Below are 6,968 nucleotides of genomic sequence, written 5' to 3' on the forward strand. Positions count from 1 at the left end.
GAGTCCTGTTCATGATATATACTGCTGTAGAAACAGCCTCAGCCCAATAGCAATGCGGCATATTCTTCTCTTCCATCAATGCTCGCGCAATCTCAGCAATGTGCCTGTTTTTCCGCTCAGCAACTCCATTTTGCTGCGGAGTGTATCTGCATGTGAACTGTCTCCGAATACCATTCTTCTTCAAAAATTCAGAGAACTCATTGGAGAAGTATTCTCCCCCTCCATCTAACCTTAGGCACTTTACATATTTCCCTGTTTGCTTTTCAACCAAAACTCTGAAATTCTGGAAGTGAGTGAACACCTCACTCTTCTCCTTCATGAAATATACCCACACTTTCCTTGTGTGGTCATCAATAAAAGTAACATAGTACCTGCAGCCTCCCATAGACACGGTCTTCGTAGGACCCCATACATCTGAATGCACAACATCTAGTGCATTTCTGCTCACATATCTGTTACGTGGAAACACATGCTTTGTTTGCTTCCCAAATTGGCATGCTTCACAGATTTTCTGCATACCTTCCACTTTAAATTTTGGCAGCCCTGTCACAATTCCTTTTGTCTGCATAGACTTCAATCTTTGCACATTTACATGTCCAATTCTTTTATGCCATATGTCTGTGTCTGCAACAACTCCTGAACCATTTGCAAACATCGCAGCACTCATTTCAGGCATGTCTACATCCAACGTAAACATTCTGCCCACTCTGTTGCCTTTTGCAACCAACCTGCACTTGTCTTTAAAATCTTCAACATAACACCCATCAGGGTTAAACCGAACCTGCAACCCCTGCTCAATCATCTGGCCAACTGAAACCAGATTCTTTGTTATGTTCGGTACATGAAGTACATCTGCAAGGTACTTCACTTTGCCATCCTGCATAGATAATGGCACATCTCCAACGTGGGCAATTGGATGAGCAGTGTCATCCCCTGTTTCCACAAAACCTGGTCTTTCCGGGTTTTTCATCTCCTTGAACCACTCCCCATGACTCGTCATGTGGTTTGAAGCGCCTGAATCCACATACCATACATTATCTTTTTGTGCTGCATCAACATTTTCAGACATGGCATTTACAACATGCTGCATAACAAACAACCTTTCATTGTCCTCATTATTTCTGCTTGAGGATGCATAGTTGTTTTGCTGCACTTTTCCATTTTGCATGTCAGCCTGCTTCTTATAACATTCTGACTGCACATGTCCTGGCTTACCACAATAGTAGCATTCACGTGCATCATTATATTGCCTTTGCCAATTTCCACGGCCTCTTTGACTCCCCCTGCCTCTGAATTTGCCTCTTCCACCTGCGTGTTGTTGTTGTTGTTGATTCTGGGACTGTTGTTGTTGCTGCTGCTGCTGGCCATAATTCTGATTACCTGTTCGGCCACCTCCTTGACCGCGTCCACGGCCTCCTCTACCTCGTCCTCTTCCTGAACTCGTGTAGAAGGCCTGTTGCTCTGAACTGTTTTTGCTTTGTGAAGACTGTTGGTCTTCACCCAAGCTCTTCTCTTTGATAATCAGCATAGACACCAAATCTGTAAAGTTGGGAATGTTTTCCCGAGTCTGAATGGACGTCTTGAACGCCTTGTATTGTGGCCCGAGACCACGTAGACAGACCTCCACCTTATCATCATCATCTACTGACACACCAATAGATGCAAGGGATTCCACAATACCCTTTATCTTCAACGCATAGTCATTCACAGACATGCTCTTTTTCTCCACAGTATGAAGTTCATTCTTCAACTGTATCTTACGAGCCTTGGTATTTGTTTCATAAAGCTTTACCAAGGTGTCCCACGCCTCCTTGGGGGACTTGGCATCCTGAATATGCCCAATCATGGTGTCCTGTATACTAATGGAAAGCCAATACATAACCTTCCTGGCTCCTTGGTTCCACCAGTCTTTAAACTCTTTCACATCTGCAGCAGTCGGATTTATATCCGGTATCTCTGGTGCCTCTTCATGTTCACCTTCTATGTAGTCCCAATAGCCTTTTCCCATCAGGAAATTCGTCAACCTGAACCTCCAAGCATGGAAGTTATTCTTGTCGAGCTTCTCAGCCACGATCTGTGTTATGCCATCATTAGACATCTTGCCAAACACACAATTTTACCAGAAACTGCACTCTGGTTTTTCTGCACAACTGCTGTATTTTCTGCACAGCGGTACTGCAGTCCACTCAAATGTCACAACCAGTGACCTCAATGCACATACATACACCCAATGGCAACTGTAGACCTCTTTGCAGCACCCACAGTGTCTGCACAGTCAATTTGTCTTCCTGCAGTTCTTAAAACAGAGTTCTGCAGAGAATCGATGACTTACCCGCAGTGCTCGAAATCGCCTGCTTTCTGAAAAACGGAGGTCCAGACGCGCCCGAAACGGTTTTTCGGCCCGAAAAGTTCAGTCCGAAGGACTCAGTCCGAAGGACTGTATAGTTGCCCTCTAGCTTCACTCCCGCGAAGAAAGCTCCTCAATCGGAGATCGTTTGCCGGTGCCTCCCGTAGAGCTCCCGACAAGGGTGTAGTCACTAACACAATAGGGAAGAGTAGTTGAAGCTCTTACCCTCGTACCGCTTCCTGTGGTTCTCTTGCTTGCAGCTCAGCCCTTAGCACGAACCAGGCTCTGATACCATGAAAAGATGCAGGGGGGAAGAGAGCTTGAGCTCTTGCAAGCACACACACACACTCACAAAACCCTAATAGAGAACACACAAGGTGAGAGGCTGAAAATCTTCTTCTTCTCTACTCAACACTCAACACACCATATACAAGATAAGAGTACACAATAATATGAAAGGTACTCAACCAATACATACACGGGTTCTCTATAGTGTGAACCCGACTAAATGAGCTGGCGCTATAACTATGCCAGTCTCTAGAGTGGCTGTCACACAGCCTGTCATCCCACTGGCTGCATATCACCCAAGATCTCACCAACCATGCCAGTGGTGTAAGTGTGGGGCCTATCCCCCAGGCGGGTCATCAGTGTCCACCGCCTCACTAGAGCTCGATATCTCAACATCTAGGATGTGTGGAGATATTCTGGGAAAAGTGAAGAGGTGGAGAGAATCAAGCAAAGAGGTGGAGTGAATCAAGGAGAGATCAGTGGGATTAGATGCTTGGCATCTTGTGGATGTAAACACTATAAATTGAGGCATTGGCCTAATGAGTATTTGCTAGTTTTTGAGTATCCATGCCTACATTAGGCTATTAGTTAATTGCTCACTAATCTTATCTTAGTCATCATCTAATAACTTTGCTAATGATGTTGATTCTTGCATTTGATCCACCATAGCTCATCACTTTGTTTGCATTTTAACATTTTCACCCCTCTGGATGTGAAGTGTAAGTGTAGAAGCTACGCGATAGACGTAAGAACCTATTCTCTCAAAAAGAAGAGTAGCCACAAGAACCTGTTGCTCGAAAGGTGTTTTTTTTATTTTTTTAAAAAACACACCCACAAACACAAGGGAGTCACACATATGGCCTACCAAACAACTCCCAAGGATCTTAAATAGCCATTCCATTTTTGTTAAGCTTAGATCTTACTATTCGTTTAGCTAAGTTAATGTAGTAGTTGCTCCATGAGTACATATCCATACTCATGAACTGGAGGACATTTGCACCAAGGTCTCATCATTGATAACTTTTTAGGTACATCTCTAGATGGGGGGGCCATGGTGGGCGAAAGCCTGGTCAATGGTACAACCCATCTCCTGGAACTTTTCTTCAAATTGCAAACCTCCCCAAACACAAGTCTTCACAATGCATGGGTCTCAAATCCTTAGCAAAGATATCTTAGCCTCGCAAGTTGACATAATTCTTTTAAGTTTTGCCAATGAGTGGCTACTTCAACAAAAAGCATAGTAGCTTGATAAGAGTTTATTTGACTCAATTCTTGTACTTCATATATATATCTCCTTCATTAGAGCACTTAAATATACATAAAAGCATAAAAAGCACATGGGAAGAAGCATGCAGGAATAGGTCCTACTGAAAAACATTTGACAAGAATCCTGCCACACAAAGGTACATCATCAAAGGCCAATTTCTACAAATGATGAATGTCGCTTCAATGAATCAAATGAGGAATTGAGAATCACCATCTCATTCTGATGATTATGTCTACATTCCTCCGGATCCTTCCTCTCTTCTCCCCCATTCTTAACATATCTTAGCTTCCCCACTAACACAAATCACATGTAACCTTGCTTATGATTTCTAAAAACAAATTGAGCAAAAAACCCCCAAAAAAATGCTCACACAAACATAAAAATACAATCATTCGCAAACCCCACCCCACCTACCCACATTAGAGTTTCTAAAAAATCCACTAACCTTTTCATTTCCTAACTAGCCCTTCTCATTCCTTTTGGACAAAAAATGATCGTTGAACGTTACTCAACATCAAAAGCCATCAACAAAGCTTATCAATTCTCCCCATACAAAGGTCTTCAACAATTTACGAGGATGCAATCTGCATCAGGAAGGGGGGAATGTTAACCCATTCCTAGGGTTAACAAGAGCTACTGCCATTATCTTACATCAAGGAGTCAAGGTAGATACACCAAAAGCTCATACATTCAAGATATAAAAGCAATGGTGTCCAAAGATACAAACTGGGACAGGCTGTAAGATTCCTCCTTAGCCTGAATATTGAAAAAGCCTTTACTTTATTACCTTGTAATCATTTCCTATTTTTGAATACAAGAAAATATAATTTTTCCTTGTTTTGCCTAGTGACATAAAAATTTCTAGAGAGTGGTAAATCAATATTGAGATATTTTTGGATATATAAATTCTACAAATATCAAAAATATGTTTCCCTGAAACAGAAAATCAAAATAAATTTTCCAAGGTGCAATTGAAATTAATTAAAAATGATTTAGAAGACCTTAGCCTAAGGGTCAAGATTTTCTGAAAACTTTGGATTATGGTCCAATTAAGGTTCCTATGGACCAATAAGATTAATCCAAGTGTTGGGATGAGATAAATCCAATGAATAAAAGAAAATACCCAAAAAATGAGTAAATGCCCACATAAGATGAAGAGTTGACTGAGTACAAGATTTATTAGTTAAAAATTATGAAATATTACTTTAAAAAAAGAGATATTTTAGAGTAATCATTCATTTTTGACACCTTGGTAAGGAAAAGGTGGACCTTCAAGGACGCGCCTATTTCACATGTGTGGAGGAGTTTTAAACTCAAAAATAATAGGATATTTTTATCTCTCCTCTCTCTTGGACCAAACCAAATCAAAAAGGGAGCCAAAATGGTCCAAATCTTGTCCAAATTTAGCCAAACTGAAGCTGGAAAATTCTACAACTTAGTTGGACTCAGTTAGTGGCCTCCCTCACCTATAAATAGACCCTTATTCTTTTGTATTCTCATATGTAAACTAGACTATGCCGGTATTACTCTACGATAAGTTTATTTTCTATTATCCTCTACAAATTAAAGAGATTGGAGCTTCTCTCTCTCTTCAATCTTCCTTGGAGTCTTCATCAACATACCAAACCAATTGATTGGTTGGGGGCCTCTCCATTGACTAAAGAATCAAGTAAATTAAGAGGTAAAGTGTGGTTTATGGTCTTTTATCTTGAATCTCAAAATGTTTCTCACTTCTCAACCCCTCTTTAATGCAATTGGAACTCTCTAATGAATTTTAGTGAATCTTATAAAGTTTCCATTTATGCTTAAATTCAAATGTTTTTTAAGCATATCTCTCTCCCCCCCAAAGAATCGTCATTCCTATGACCTATTATATATTCAAATGATGCTTCTCATGAAGCAATTCTCAAATCTAAAAGTAATTTCTATGCTTGTCAAATTGGCGGCCAAGGAAGTGGCTTTTTAATGCTTTTATGTTACTTAATTTATAAGAAACTTAGGAATCAAGTCCATAATTGGATATTGATCCAAATAATAGTTATTCTATCATATTGTATTATTAAACTTTATGCTTTCAAAATTATTGAAAATTATCAATAATAGCAGCGGAGCTATGGCAAAATTTCTGAAAAACTAACACAAAAATAATTTTCATACATAATATGAAAAGAGGACTTCCTACCATATTCTAGGATTAATCATCCTAGATTAATTGAATAATTTTCATCATAACCATGAAAAAATTTATTTTTTATGTTTATGCATAATTAGTTAATTAGGAAAAAGAGAAATTTCTAGTAATTCATTCTTATGATAAAAGAGAAATTCCCATGACAATAGAAATCCATGTATTCCAATAAAGTAAGAGAAAAATTAGAATACTTAAATAATGTATATTTTATTTAAAAATTAAAGAAAGATTTTAGTTAAATTTATCTTTTTGCATAGCTAAATTTAAATTATGAAAGAGGCATTCCCACCATAATTGGAATTCAACCATTTAAATGAGAATTCTTGTTTGCTCTGCTCCTCCAGGCTAGATATCCTTGTGATTATTAGGTTCATTATTGTTCAGGTGCACATTGAGGCCACTCATTAGATGTTACAAGTGCTCCACTGGAAATGTGCCCCATTTTTTAGAATGCTCATTGTAAATTCTTTGACATCGGGAAACTTGGTAGTTGCAAATGACTGCACAGGACAACATTTTTTCCTCTAAATTGGTAAAATTTGAGATGTTCAGTACAGCCACGGGTTCCATGTATGTCAAATACACATGGGAATGTGAGTTTATTTGAGGAGGAGGTGGAGCCTCTTTTATATTTCATGCATGGCCTAGTCGGCACATTTTAATTTTAAATGGAAAGATGTCGGGCCACCAAAAAGTTTCAAAGTTTAAATGAAAATTTTCATGTTGAACTGCCACATAGCTGGATCAAAATAAATGCCAAAAAAAGGCTCAAAAAAACCATTGAAAATATTTTTAAAACTTTTTTAACAAATTTTCAACATTTATTTTGACTCTAGGGATTTTCAATAAAACAACATCGGGTCACTTATCTACAT

The sequence above is a fragment of the Cibotium barometz genome, chromosome 48 (genome assembly GCF_041138505.1).
Source record: "Cibotium barometz isolate CiBa-2024 chromosome 48, ASM4113850v1, whole genome shotgun sequence".
In the NCBI taxonomy this organism is placed as follows: domain Eukaryota; kingdom Viridiplantae; phylum Streptophyta; class Polypodiopsida; order Cyatheales; family Cibotiaceae; genus Cibotium; species Cibotium barometz.